Source organism: Pristiophorus japonicus, chromosome 2, assembly GCF_044704955.1.
Source record: "Pristiophorus japonicus isolate sPriJap1 chromosome 2, sPriJap1.hap1, whole genome shotgun sequence".
NCBI classification, from domain to species: domain Eukaryota; kingdom Metazoa; phylum Chordata; class Chondrichthyes; family Pristiophoridae; genus Pristiophorus; species Pristiophorus japonicus.
Genome location: NC_091978.1, coordinates 1900822 through 1914364, shown reverse-complemented (window position 1 = coordinate 1914364; position 13543 = coordinate 1900822). Strand labels below are relative to the sequence as shown.

The 13543-nt window shown below is 54.1% G+C and overlaps 1 protein-coding gene and 1 long non-coding RNA gene across 11 annotated transcripts in view; one reads left to right on the top strand and one right to left on the bottom strand.

Moving 5' to 3' along the window:
- mogs (mannosyl-oligosaccharide glucosidase) overlaps positions 1 to 13543 on the bottom strand; it is a 363745-nt gene that overhangs the window by 253447 nt on the left and 96755 nt on the right. The window contains exons 1-2 of one of the 10 annotated variants that reach the window (XM_070866438.1): positions 11572 to 11614; positions 11509 to 11537 (exon numbers count right to left, since the gene is read on the bottom strand). The exons of the other annotated variants lie outside the window; for them this stretch is intronic. The gene's annotated coding sequence lies outside the window, so the exon portion shown is untranslated. Of the gene's footprint in view, positions 1 to 11508; positions 11538 to 11571; positions 11615 to 13543 lie in introns of those variants that run through there. 10 annotated transcript variants of the gene reach the window in all.
- LOC139235327 (uncharacterized) overlaps positions 11757 to 13543 on the top strand; it is a 41148-nt gene continuing 39361 nt past the window's right edge. The window contains exon 1 of the long non-coding RNA XR_011588457.1: positions 11757 to 11817. This is a non-coding gene — a long non-coding RNA (uncharacterized lncRNA). The remainder of the gene's footprint in view (positions 11818 to 13543) is intronic.

Here is a 13543-nt window from a genome sequence, read left to right as displayed (position 1 = left end):
GGGGTCATCGAGGGTCGCCAGGTTGGCAACGAGGCGCTGACTGTATCGGGCTCTCTTAGCTGGGTCTTTGAGTGCCCCGGCATTGCTTCTGTTGCCATCGTCGCTTTGGGGCTATATTAATGTTGATGGTGAACTGATTAGGCGGTGGTCCGTCCAGCAGTTGTCAGCTCCTGTCATGGCGTGGGTGATGCGCACGTCCTTGCGATCCCTCACTCGAACGATGACATAGTCGAGTAGGTGCCAGTGTTTGGAGCGAGGGTGTTGCTACAATGCCTTGTACTTGTCCCTCTGGCGGAACAGGGTGTTGGTGATGACAAGGTTGTGTTCTAGGCATTTTGTCAGGAGCAGGGTACCGCTGGAATTGGTTTTCCCTACTCCCTCTCTGCCGACCACGCCTCCCCAGAGGTCTGTGTCCTTATCGACTCTGGCGCTGAAGTCACCGAGGAGAATCAGTTTGTCATCCGTAGGGACGCGAGACAGGGATTGTTCGAGGCTGGAGTAGACTACCTCTTTGGTCTCATCTGTTGCGTCAAGTGTTGATAACTGTGGCACACTGGTTCCGGGATAGGGTGAACCGAGGGTCATGAGATGTACGCTAATCCCACGGAGGAGTGTTTGAGGCGGCCGTCCAGCTCGTTCTCGATAGCGAAACCAATTCCATGGAGGCGGCGTTCTTCTTCTGGTTTGCCTTTCCAGAAGGTGTAGCCTCCACCTTGTTCTTTGAGCTGGCCTTCCTCTGTCCGGCGGGTCTCACTTAGGGCGGCAATGTCGACGTCGAAGCGTCTAAGTTCCCGGGCAATGATGGCGGTATGGCATTCCGGTCTGTCGCTGTTGGAGTTGTCCATAAGGGTCCTGATGCTCCAGGTCCCGAACTTTATTTTGAAGGGTGGAAGATGCCTGTGTGTGAGTTCTTTTAACGTGGGGTGGCCGTTGCACACCGGCAACCACACGGGCTTAGCAGAGCAAGGTCTTGGTCCAGTGGCAAGGGGGTCCAAGACAACAGGAGACTGCATGGGCCTAGTTGCCTACGGTGGGATGCAAGCCGTAAAGCTCGGCACTGAGCAGTGCCCTTCAGTGAGGCGGTGAGAAAATCGAAGTCTGGCTGAGGTCAGAGGTCCATTTCGTGGAAGGGAGGTCAGAGTGACCACAGCCATTGTGCACACCACATGCTCAACAGTGACTCCGCCGTTGAGTGGGGCCAGTGGCTGGGGGGCGCCAGGATGTCACCAGTGGGAGGAAGGCCCAAAGGGCGGGGGGGGCTCGTGCAAGGAGTGAAAGTAGGGTCCACACCTGTGGTCGGAGGCTCACCACTGTTGAGATCGCTGGGGATTGGTTGGAGCAGCTGAGTCGGCCAGTGGGGAGCGAAAAGCGAGGGTCCTGTTGGAGGGACTTGGCAGCAGTGAGGTCGATCTGGAAGGTAAGGATTGATTGCGGGATGGGCAGTGGGCCCTTGTAGCACTTGTTTTAGGGGTAAGAAAATAATCTTGGGGTGGAAGTGCACCCACTGTTAGGGCCAGGAGGGAGGCATTGAAGGAGAGAGGTGAAGGTTGGCAGCAGATGGCCAGAAGGAGGTTTGTTCGGGGAGAGCCACCTAGGGAGCTGCTATACTATCCGCCATCTTGAGAAACCAAGCATAAGGTAGAAAAGGCCATCCGTCAGTTCAAGAACAAGGCATCGGGAGCAGATGGAATCCCCGCTGAGGCACTAAAGTATGTCGGAGAGGCATTATTGGCACGAATGCACGACCTCATCTAGAAGGAGGAGAGCATGTCTGGAGATCTCAAGAGATGCAGTAATCGTGACCATCTTTAAAAAAGGGGACAAGTCCGACTGCGACAACTACAGAGGAATCTCCCTGTTGTCGGCCACTGGGAAAATCATCGCTAGAATCCTCAACCATCTTCTCCCTATGGCTGAAGAGCTCCTCCCGGTGTCACAATGTGGATTCCGTCCGCTACAGGGTATAATGGACATGATCTTCACCGCGCAACAACAACAAGAGAAATGCAGGGATCAGCACCAATCCTTGTACATGGCCTTCTTTGACCTCACAAAGGCCTTTGACACGGTTAACCGCGAGGAACTATGGAGCATGCTCCTCTGTTCCAGCTGCCCCCAAAAGTTTGTCGCCATCCTCCGTATGCTCTACGACAAGCAAGCCAGCCGTGATCCTTACCAACGGATGCACCACAGGCCTAATCCACATCCGGACCGGGATCAAACAGGGCTGCGTTATCGCGCCAATCCTCTTCTCGATCTTGGCCACTGCAATGCTCCACCTCACACTCAACAAGTTCCCCGCTGGAGTGAAACTAAACTGTAGAACCAGTGGGAAGCTGTTCAACCTTCGCCGTCTCCAGGCCAGGTCCAAGACCGCCCCAACCTGTGTCATCGAACTACAGTACGCGGGTGACGATTGCATCTGCGCACATTCAGAGGATGAACTTCAAGCCATCGTCAACATCTTCACCGAGGCGTACAAATGCATGGGCCTTACACTAAACATCCCTAAGACAAAGGTCCTCCACCAACCTGCCCCCGCCACACAACAGTACCCCCCAGTCATCAAAATCCACGGCGCGGCCTTGGACAACGTGGACCACTTTCCATACCTCAGGAGCCTATTATCAACAAGGGCAGACATAGACGACGAGGTCCAACAATGCCTCCAGTGTGCCAGCGCAGCCTTCGGTCGCTTGAGGAAGAATGTGTTCGAAGACCAGGACCTCAAATCTGGCACCATGCTTACGGTCTACAGTGTTGTAATGATACCCGCCCTCCTATATGGCTCAGAGATGTGGACCATATCCAGTGGACACCTCAAATCGCTGGGGAAATACCACCAACACTGTCTCGGCAAGATCCTGCAAATCCCCTGCGAAGTATAGACGCACCAACGTCAGCATCGATGTACTGACCACACTCGACCAGCTCAATTGGGTGGGCCACATCGTCCGCATGCCGACACAAGACTCCCAAAGCAAGTGCTCTACTCGGAACTCCCACACGGCAAGCGATTCCCAGGTGGACAGAGGAAACGTTTCAAGGACACCCTCAAAGCCTCCTTGATAAAGTGCAACATCCTCACCGACACCTGGGAGTCCCTGGCCAAAGACCGCTCTAAGTGGAGGAAGTGCATCCGGGAGGGCGCTGAGCACCTCGAGTCTCGTCGCCGAGAGCATGCAGAAATCAAGCGCAGGCAGCGGACGGAGAGTGCGGCAAATCAGACTCCCCACCCACCCCTTTCCTCAACCACTGTCTGTCGCACCTGTGACAGGGACTGTAATTCCCGTATTGGACTGTTCAGTCACCTGAGAATTCACTTTTAGAGTGGTTGCAAGTCTACCTCGATTACGATGGACTGCCGATGATGATGATATATAACTATAAATCGTGTGAAAAAAGACTTTAAGAGAGCGAGAGAAGCGGCTGGAGATAAAGCCCATCTTTTAAGACTCATTGGGGCCGAAACTGCCGCTCCCAATAAGGCCTCTGGCCACCTGAAAGCGGCAGCCACAGAACGTCATGGAATGGCTGCCGACTCTCTGCCATTTTGCAAATTGCCCTTCATCAAGGTCGGAGCAGTGTAGGAGAGCGCTCCGCCCATTTTTCTGTCTCAGCATGCATGCGCCGACCCCTCACCGACCAGCGGCAACCCCTTCCCGAAATTGCCTCGCAGGAAATATTCCTTTCGCGGAATTGCCCCAAGGGAGTGTTGCCACTGCCGGCCGGATCCGGTCCCCAACAGCTTTTTGTGTCTGTGCACTTCTTGTTGGTCGGTGGCGCGGCTGCCCTTAAAGGGAATGTGGTGCTGCCAGCAACGCCATTTGAATGTTGATTGTCGGCCGACTACCAGGTTGGCCGAACAATTATGCCCCTAGGTTCAGCCAGGTCACCAACAGGCAGCCTTGCAAACCCTCTTGGGTGCCAGGTCACTGGCCTGGCTGAAATCCTCCCTGGTGGCAAGCGGACCCAATTTTAAAAATGCAGAGCTCGCTGCGGCTCTCCCCTTTAATTGAAGGGGAGAGAAGTTGTGATGCGTCAGTGCGACACAACACATCTGCGTTGTGCTGACGTCATTAGCACGGTGCTGAGGAGTGATCGGGGCGGCTGACCCACTGCAAGGGCACGTCCGCCCCTCAGCTGCAACGACATCCACCCCGACCAAAACAAACTGTCCCAGTGCTGAATATCGATGGCACCTCCGGCACAACCCACGTGGCGGTGAAAAACTTAACAAAACGGAAGGTGAATTTCTACCCCATAACCGTAAGTTTATTTCTGTAAGTTAGCCAACAGCCGATTAAATAGAGGCATGGCGGGGCACCTCAGTCCCACAGATTACACATTCTGTGCCAAGTGGGAAATCCAGGACGATTCCCATGTCCTGGTCAACGTGGGCAGAAAGTGTCGTCGGCTGGAGGAGCTCGAGCTCCGGGTTTCGGAGCTTGAGCAGCAGCTGGAGTCACTGCAGTGCATCTGTGAAGCTGAGAGCTACATGCATAGCACACTTCAGAAAGTGGTCACCCCGCAGCTTGTGTGTGTGCAGGCAGAGAGGGAATAGGTGACCGCCAGACAGACAAGGAGGACCAAGGAGGTGGTAAAACATAGAAACATAGAAAATAGGAGCAGGAGTAGGCCATCCGGCCCTTCGAGCCTGTACCACCATTCAATAAGATCATGGCTGATCATTCCCTCAGTACCCCTTACCTGCTTTCTCTCCATACCCCTTGATCCCTTTAGCCGTAAGGGCCTTATCTAACTCCCTCTTGAATATATCCAATGAACTGGCATCAACAACTCTGCGACAGGGAATTCCACAGGTTAACAACTCTCTGAGTGAAGAAGTTTCTCCTCATCTCAGTCCTAAATGGCTTACCCCTTATCCTTAGACTATGTCCCCTGGTTCTGGACTTCCCCAACATTGGGAACATTCTACCTGCATCTAACCTTCCAGTCCCATCAGAATCTTGTATGTTTCTATGAGATCCCCTCTCATCCTTCTAAACTCCAGTGTATAAAGGCCCAGTTGATCCAGTCTCTCCTCATATGTCAGTCCAGCCATCCCTGGAATCAGTCTGGTGAACCTTCGCTGCACTCCCTCAATAGCAAGAACGTCCTTCCTCAGATTAGGAGACCAAAACTGAACACAATATTCCAGGTGAGGCCTCACCAAGGCCCTGTACAACTGCAGTAAGACTTCCCTGCTCCTATACTCAAATCCCCTAGCTATGAAGGCCAACATACCATTTGCCTTCTTCACCGCCTGCTGTACCTGCATGCCAACCTTCAATGAGTGATGAACCATGACACCCAGGTCTCGTTGCACCTTCCCTTTTCCTTATCTGCCACCATTGAGATAATATTCTGTCTTCGTGTTTTTGCCCCCAAAGTGGATAACCTCACATTTATCCACATTAGACTGCATCTGCCATGCATTTGCCCACTCACCTAACCTGTCCAAATCACCCTGCAGCGTCTTAGCGTCCTCCTCAAAGCTCACACCACCACCCAGTTTAGTGTCATCTGCAAACTTGGAGATATTACACTCAATTCCTTCATCCAAATCATTGATGTATATTGTAAAGAGCTGGGATCCCAGCACTGAGCCCTGCGGCACTCCACTAGTCACTGCCTCCCATTCTGAAAAGGACCCGTTTATCCCGACTCTCTGCTTCCTGTCTGCCAACCAGTTCTCTATCCACGTCAGTACATTGCCCCCAATACCATGTGCTTTGATTTTGCACACCAATCTCTTGTGTGGGACCTTGTCAAAAGGTTTTTGACAGTCCAAATACACCATCCACTGGTTCTCCCTTGTCCACTCGACCAGTTACATCCTCAAAAAATTCGAGAAGATTTGTCAAGCATGATTTCCCTTTCATAAATCCATGCTGACTTGGACCGATCCTGTCACTGCTTTCCAAATGCGCTGCTATTCCATCCTTAATAATTGATTCCAATATTTTCCCCACTACTGATGTCAGGCTAACAGGTCTATAATTACCCGCTTTCTCTCTCCCTCCCTTCTTAAAAAGTGGCGTTACATTATCTACCCTCCAGTCCATAGGAACTGATCCAGAGTCGATAGACTGTTGGAAAATGATCACCAATGCATCAACTATTTCTAGGGTCAATTCCTTAAGTACTCTGGGATGCAGACTATCAGGCCCCGGAGATTTATCAGCCTTCAATCCCATCAATTTCCCTAACACAATTTTCCACCTAATAATGATATCCTTCAGTTCCTCCTTCTCACTAGACCCTCAGTCCCCTTGTACATTCGGAAGGTTATTTCGGAAGATGAGAAGGGGGATTTAATAATGGGAAATGTGAAAATGGCTGAGACCTCAAACAATTATTTTGCTTCGGTCTTCACAGTGGAAGACACAAAAACCATGCCAAAAATTGCTGGTCACAGGAATGTGGGAAGGGAGGACCTTGAGACAATCACGATCACTAGCGGGGTAGTGCTGGACAGGCTAATGGGACTCAACATAGACAAGTCCCCTGGTCCTGATGAAATGCATCCCAGGGTATTAAAAGAGATGGCGGAAGTTATAGCAGATGCATTCGTTATAATCTACCTAAATTCTCTGGACTCTGGGGAGGTACCAGCGGATTCGAAAGCAGCTAATGTAACGCCTCTGTTTAAAAAAGGGGGCAGACAAAAGGCAGGTAACTATAGGCCGGTTAGTTTAACATCTGTAGTGGGGAAAATGCTTGAAGCTATCATTAAGGAAGAAATAGCGGGACATCTAGATAGGAATAGTGCAATCTAGCAGACGCAACATGGATTCATGAAGGGGAAATCATGTTTAACTAATTTACTGGAATTCTTTAAGGATATAACGAGCATGGTGGATAGAGGTGTACCGATGGATGTGGTGTATTTAGATTTCCAAAAGGCATTCGATAAGGTGCCACACAAAAGGTTACTGCAGAAGATAAAGGTACGCGGAGTCAGAGGAAATGTATTAGCATGGATAGAGAATTGGCTGGCGAACAGAAAGCAGAGAGTCGGGATAAATGGGTTATTTTTGGGTTGGAAATCGGTGGTTCGTGGTGTGCCACAGGGATCGGTGCTGGGACCACAACTGTTTACAATATACATAGATGACCTGGAAGAGGGGACAGAGTGTAGTGTAACAAAATTTGCAGATGACACGAAGATTAGTGGGAAAGCGGGTTGTGTAGAGGATACAGAGAGGCTGCAAAGAGATGAAGATAGGTTAAGTGCATGGTCTAAGGTTTGGCAGATGGAATACAATGTCAGAAGAGGTCATCCACCTTGGGGAAAAAAACAGTAAAAGGGAATATTATTTGAATGGGGAGAAATTACAACATGCTGTGGTGCAGAGGGACCTGGGGGTCCTTGTGCATGAATCCCAAAAAGTTAGTTTGCAGGCGCAGCAGGTAATCAGGAAGGCGAATGGAATGTTGGCCTTCATTGAGAGAGGGATGGAGTACAAAAGCAGGGAGGTCCTGCTGCAACTGTATAGGGTATTGGTGAGGCCGCACCTGGAGTACTGCGTGCAGTTTTGGTCACCTTACTTAAGGAAGGATATACTAGCTTTGGAGGGGGTACAGAGACGATTCACTGGGCTGATTCCGGAGTTAAGGGGGGTTACCTTATGATGATAGATTGAGTAGACTGGGTCTTTACTCATTGGAGTTCAGAAGGATGAGGGGGATCTTACAGAAACATTTAAAATAATGAAAGGGATAGACAAGATAGAGGCAGAGAGATTGTTTCCACTGGTCGGGGAGACTAGAACTAGGGGGCACAGCCTCAAAATACGGGGGAGCCTATTTAAAACCGAGTTGAGAAGGAATTTCTTCTCCCAGAGGGTTGTGAATCTGTGGAATTCTCTGTCCAAGGAAGCAGTTGAGGCTAGCTCATTGAATGTATTCAAATCACAGATAGATAGATTTTTAAGCAATAAGGGAATTAAGGGTTACGGGGAGCAGGCGGGTAAGTGGAGCTGAGTCCACAGCCGGATCAGCCATGATCTTGTTGAATGGCGGAGCAGGCTCGAGGGGCTAGATGGCCTACTCCTGTTCCTAATTCTTATGTTCTTATGTGTCTTCCTTCGTGATGACAGAACCAAAATATTTGTTCAATTGGTCTGCCATTTCTTTGTTCCCCATTATAAATTCACCTGAATCTGACTGCAGGGGACCTAAGTTTGTCTTCACTAATCTTTTTCTCTTCACATATCTAGAGACGCTTTTACAGTCAGTTCTTATGTTCCCGACAAGCTTCTTCTCGTACTCTATTTTCCCCCTCTTAATTAAACCCTTTGTCCTCCTCTGCTGAATCCTAAATTTCTCCCAGTCCTCAGGTTTGCTGCTTTTTCTGGCCAATTTATATGCCTCTTCCTTGGATTTAAAACTATCCTTAATTTCCCTTGTTCGCCACAGTTGAGCCGCCTTCCCAGTTTTATTTTTACTCCAGACAGGGATGCACAATTGCTGAAGTTCATTCATGTGATCTTTAAATGTTTGCCATTGCCTATCCACCATCAAACTTTTAAGTATCATTTGCCAGTCTACTCTAGCCAATTCACACCTCAAACCAGCGAAGTTCCCTTCCCTTAAGTTCAGGACCATAGTTTCTGAATTAACTGTGTCACTCTCCATCCGAATAAAGAATTCTACCATATTATGGTCACTCTTCCGCAAGGGACCTTGCACAACATGATTGCTAATTAGTCCCTTCTCATTACACATCACCCAGTCTCGGATGGCTAGCTCCCTGGTTGGTGCAGGAGTCCCTCGAGTGCATCCTGCTCTCCAACCAGTATTCTGTTGAGTACTGGTGGGGCATGATGGTGTCGCTGGGGAGTGCAGCCATACATCACCAGGCCTCGCTCCTCCATACACCCGCCCCCAATCCCGCTCCTCCATACACCCCCCGACCCCCCCTCCTCCATACACCTCCCTCCCCCGGCTCCTCCGTACACCTCCCACCCCCGGCTCCTCCGTACACCCCCCGACCCCCCCTCCTCCGTACACCTCCCTCCCCCGGCTCCTCCGTACACCTCCCTCCCCCCGCTCCTCCGTACACCTCCCTCCCCCGGCTCCTCCGTACACCTCCCTCCCCCGGCTCCTCCGTACACCTCCCTCCCCCGGCTCCTCCGTACACCTCCCTCCCCCGGCTCCTCCGTACACCTCCCTCCCCCCGCTCCTCCATACACCCCCCGACCCCCCCTCCTCCGTACACCTCCCTCCCCCGGCTCCTCCATACACCTCCCTCCCCCGGCTCCTCCATACACCCCCCGACCCCCCCTCCTCCATACACACCCCGACCCCACCTCCTCCATACACCTCCCTCCCCCGGCTCCTCCGTAGACCTCCCTCCCCCGGCTCCTCCGTACACCTCCCACCCCCGGCTCCTCCGTACACCCCCCGACCCCCCCTCCTCCGTACACCTCCCTCCCCCGGCTCCTCCGTACACCTCCCTCCCCCGGCTCCTCCGTACACCCCCCTCCCCCCGCTCCTCCGTACACCTCCCTCCCCCGGCTCCTCCGTACACCTCCCTCCCCCGGCTCCTCCGTACACCTCCCTCCCCCGGCTCCTCCGTACACCTCCCTCCCCCGGCTCCTCCGTACACCTCCCTCCCCCGGCTCCTCCGTACACCTCCCTCCCCCGGCTCCTCCATACACCTCCCTCCCCCCGCTCCTCCATACACCCCCCGACCCCCCCTCCTCCGTACACCTCCCTCCCCCGGCTCCTCCATACACCCCCCGACCCCCCCTCCTCCATACACCCCCCGATCCCCCCTCCTCCATACACCTCCCTCCCCCGGCTCCTCCATACACCTCCCTCCCCCGGCTCCTCCATACACCCCCCGACCCCCCCTCCTCCATACACCTCCCTCCCCCGGCTCCTCCATACACCCCCCGACCCCCCCCTCCTCCATACACCCCCCGACCCCCCCTCCTCCATACACCCCCCGACCCCCCCTCCTCCATACACCTCCCTCCCCTGGCTCCTCCATACACCCCCCGACCCCCTCTCCTCCATACACCCCCCGACCCCCCCTCCTCCATACACCTCCCTCCCCCGGGGCCCAGCTCCTCCATACACCCCCCCCCGGCTCCTCCATACACCTCCCTCCCCCGGCTCCTCCATACACCCCCCGACCCCCCCGGCTCCTCCATACACCCCCGACCCCCCCTCCTCCATACACCCCCCGACCCCCCCTCCTCCATACACCTCCCTCCCCCGGCTCCTCCATACACCTCCCTCCCCCGGCTCCTCCATACACCTCCCTCCCCCGGCTCCTCCATACACCTCCCTCCCCCCAGCTCCTCCATACACCCCCCGACCCCCCCTCCTCCATACACCTCCCTCCCCCGGCTCCTCCATACACCTCCCTCCCCCGGCTCCTCCATACACCTCCCTCCCCCGGCTCCTCCATACACCTCCCTCCCCCGGGGCCCAGCTCCTCCATACACCTCCCTCCCCCGGCTCCTCCATACACCTCCCTCCCCCCCCTCCTCCATACACCCCCCTCCCCCCCCCTCCTCCATACACCCCCCGACCCCCCCCTCCTCCATACACCTCCCTCCCCCGGCTCCTCCATACACCTCCCTCCCCCCCCTCCTCCATACACCTCCCTCCCCCCCCTCCTCCATACACCCCCCTCCCCCCCCCTCCTCCATACACCCCCCGACCCCCCCCTCCTCCATACACCTCCCTCCCCCGGCTCCTCCATACACCTCCCTCCCCCCCCTCCTCCATACACCCCCCTCCCCCCCCCTCCTCCATACACCCCCCTCCCCCCCCTCCTCCATACACCCCCCTCCCCCCCCCTCCTCCATACACCTCCCTCCCCCGGCTCCTCCATACACCTCCCTCCCCCGGCTCCTCCATACACCTCCCTCCCCCCCCTCCTCCATACACCCCCCTCCCCTCCATACACCCCCCGACCCCCCCCTCCTCCATACACCCCCCGACCCCCCCCTCCTCCATACACCTCCCTCCCCCGGCTCCTCCATACACCTCCCTCCCCCCCCCTCCTCCATACACCCCCCGACCCCCCCCTCCTCCATACACCTCCCTCCCCCCCCTCCTCCATACACCCCCCTCCCCCCCCCTCCTCCCCCCTCCTCCATACACCTCCCTCCCCCGGCTCCTCCATACACCTCCCTCCCCCGGCTCCTCCATACACCTCCCTCCCCCGGCTCCTCCATACACCTCCCTCCCCCCCCTCCTCTCCATACACCCCCCGACCCCCCCCTCCTCCATACACCCCCCGACCCCCCCCTCCTCCATACACCCCCCGACCCCCCCCTCCTCCATACACCTCCCTCCCCCGGCTCCTCCATACACCTCCCTCCCCCGGCTCCTCCATACACCTCCCTCCCCCGGCTCCTCCATACACCCACCCCCGGGGCCCAGCTCCTCCATACACCCGCCCCCCAATCCCCGCTCCCGCTCCTCCATACACACCCACGGGGCCCCGTTCCTCCATGCATCCCGTGGGCCTAACTCACTCACCGCTAGCCTAGTCCCGGGGCCGGGGCCGGGGCCGGTCGCTGAGTGAGCCGGGACCGGGGCCGGTTGCTGGGTGACTCCGGACCTGTGACGGGGGCTGGGTGACTCCGGGCTCTCGAGCAGCTCCACCAACCCAGTGGCTGCAAGTGGCATTCAGTTGTCGAGGAGTGCAAGTGTTGGCAAGAGGGGCCGCTCGGAGGACCGAGGAAGGGGCGGGACAGGAGCCAACACATGATTTAAATCTCATTTCCACTTCCTGTCGACCTGTCTGTTCTCAGCCCAGATCTGACAGATTACTGCTTCTCATCAACTGTAAGTTCTCATCGATCACCAATATTGCCACATTACACAGAAGTTACAATATTTAGGAGCAGCAGTCGGCCCTGCGGCCCTTTCAGCATGATTGAATGCGATCATGGCTGATCTTCGACCACAACTCAACTTTCCGGCTGATCCCCATATCCCTCGATTCCTCCAAAGTCCAAAAATCTGTCTATCTCAGCTTTGAATATACTTAGCATCTACAATTGAGCAGCCAATTCCAAAGATTCACAACGCACTGAATAAAACTTTTCCTCATCTCTGGCCGACCCCTTATCCTGAGGCTATGCCCCCTGGTTAGAAACATAGAAAATAGGGCCGAATGGCCTACTCATGCACCTTCGAGCCTGCACCACCATTCAATAAGATCATGGCTGATCATTCACCTCAGCACCCCTTTCCTGCTTTCTCTCCATATCCCTTGATGCCCTGAGTCGTAAGGGCCATATCTAACTCCCTCTTGTATAAATCCAATGAACTGGCATCAACAACGCTCTGCGACAGGGAATTCCACAGGTTAACAACTCTCTGAGTGAAGAAGTTTCTCCTCATCTCAGTCCTAAATGGCCTACCCCTTATCCTTACACGATGTCGTCTGGTCCTGGACTTCCCCAACATCGGGAACATTCTTCCTGCATCTAACCTGTCCAGTCCCGTCAGAATCTTGTATGTTTCGATGAGATCCCCTCTCATCCTTCTAAACTCCAGTGAATACAGGCCCAGTCGATCCAGTCTCTCCTCATATGTCAGTCCAGCAATCCCGGGAATCAGTCTTGTGAATCTTCGCTGCAATCCCTCAATAGCAAGAACGTCCTTCCTCAGATTAGAGGACCAAAACTGAACACAATATTCCAGGTGAGGCCTCACCAAGGCCCTGTACAACTGCAGTAAGACCTCCCTGCTCCTATACTCAAATCCCCTAGCTATGAAGGCCAACATACCATTTGCCTTCTTCACCACCTGCTGTACCTGCATGCCAACTTTCAATGACTGATGTACCATGACACCCAGGTCTTGTTGAACCTCCCCTTTTCCTAATCTGCCGCCATTCAGATAATATTCTGCCTTCGTGTTTTTGCCCCCAAGTGGATAACCTTACATGTATCCACATTATACTGCATCTGCCACGCGTTTCCCCATTCAGCTAACCTGTCCAAGTCACCCTGCAGCCTTTTAGCGTCCTCCTCACAGCTCACACCGCCACCCAGCTTAGTGTCATCTGCAAACTTGGAGCTATTACACTCAATTCCATCATCCAAATCATTAATGTATAATGTAAATAGCTGTGGTCCCACCACTGAGCGTTGTGGCACCCCACTAGTCACTGCCTGCCATTCTGAAAAGGACCCGTTTATCCCGACTCTCTGCTTCCTGCCTGCCAACCAGTTCTCTATCCACATCAGTACATTACCCCCAATACCATGTGCTTTAATATTGCACACCAATCTCTTGTGTGGGACCTTGTCAAAAGCCTTTTGAAAGTCCAAGTAGACCATATCCACTGGTTCTCCCTTGTCCACTCTACCAATTACATTCTCAAAAAATTCTAGAAGATTTGTCAAGCAGGATTTCCCCTTCATAAATCCATGCTGACTTGGACCGATCCCGTCACTGCTTTCCAAATGTGCTGCTATTTCATCTTTAATAATTGATTCTAACATTTTCCCCACTACTGATGTCAGGCTAACCAGTCTATAATTACCCGTTTTCTCTCTCC